Below are 1,459 nucleotides of genomic sequence, written 5' to 3'. Positions count from 1 at the left end.
TCCAACTCAAAAAAAAAAAAAAAAAGATGTCGGGGGCGGGGGAAGCGTGAGGGAGTCTTGGGAAGCAGCAGCCCTGTTAGGTGGGAGGAGACCCAACAGGAAGGTGTCTTGGGAGCCAGTGAAGGGGGAGTGATTGATTTCTTAGGAGCTGCTGAGACGTCAAGGTGAAGACAGCAGGTGACCTTTGGATGTAGACATTGGAAGGGGTAGAACTGGAGGTGTAGACGACCCTCTTGAGGAGTTTTGCTGAAGGAGGAGCAGGAGGTGGCTGTGGGGTGGGGCTAAAAGGAGGTTTGTATACTGCATGGTCCATTAGAAGGTGGAAGCTTACTGTTGTCACCTGCCATCCCCTCAGCTCAGTGTCAGGCCGCTCTGGTAAGCGGAACCCTGGTTAGGCGGCCCTGCACTTGGGAGGCCCAACCTCCTGTGGGTCTGCATGCATACGTTCTCCAGCTGCCAGTTGACTTGCCACACTCCACTTAAGTGACAGATCCTGGAGGACAAGGACTGTGTTTTATGCCCAAGCCTAGCCAGGTCCTGGATGTGTGCGCACAGGTGAGTAAGTTGGATGGCTGTAGTAATGGGGAGGATGCTCACTTTGTTTCTAGGAAGTGTGCCTGCAGCTGTCCACTGATGTGTGCATACGCTGAGCAGACTGGGGCTGGGAGTGGCGGGAGGGTGCACAGTACACATCCTGGCACTGCCCTTCAAGTTGAGGAGTAAGACTGGCCCATGAGACCTCAGTGCACAGGGGGCTTGTGTGGAGACTGGAGGAAGGGAAGGCCATGCCCAAAGGACAGAAGCTTTTGAGTAGTCTAATTTTTTTTTCTTCTTTTGAGTCAGAGTCTCACTGTTACCCAGGCTGGAGCTCAGTGGCACGATTGCAGCTCACCATAGCCTCGATATCCTGGGCTCAGATGATTGATCCTTCCACTCCAGCTTTCCGAGTACCTGGACTATAGGCACGCACCACCACACCTGACTTATTTATTTATTTATATTTATTTGTTTTAAATTTGGAGTCTCACTCTTACCAGGCTGGAGTACAGTGGCACACTGACAGCCACCACAGCCTCAACCTTTTGGGCTCAGGTGATCCTTCTGCCTCAGCCTTTCAAGTAGCTGGAACTACAGGCATGTACCATGCCCAACTAATTTTTTGATTTATTGTAAAGATGTGGTCTCGCCAAGCTGCCCAGACTGGTCTCAAACCCATGAGCCCAGGCAGTCCTCTCACCTTGGCCTCTCAAAGTCCTGGGATTATAGGTGTGAGCCACTGCACCTGACTATACATTTATTTTTGAGAGTCTCACTCTGTCACTCAGGCTGGAGTACAGTGGTATGCTTATGACCACAACAGCCTTAACCTGCTGAGCTCAGGCAATCCTTCCACTGCAGCCTTCCGAGTAATTGGGACGTGCACACCACCACAACTGGCTAATTTTTTTTTTTTTTTTTT

This window comes from Carlito syrichta, unplaced genomic scaffold (assembly GCF_000164805.1).
Source record: "Carlito syrichta isolate Samal-C Ts95f unplaced genomic scaffold, Tarsius_syrichta-2.0.1 Scaffold288002, whole genome shotgun sequence".
Classification (NCBI taxonomy): Eukaryota; Metazoa; Chordata; class Mammalia; order Primates; family Tarsiidae; genus Carlito; species Carlito syrichta.
Note: the sequence above shows the minus strand (reverse complement) of the source record.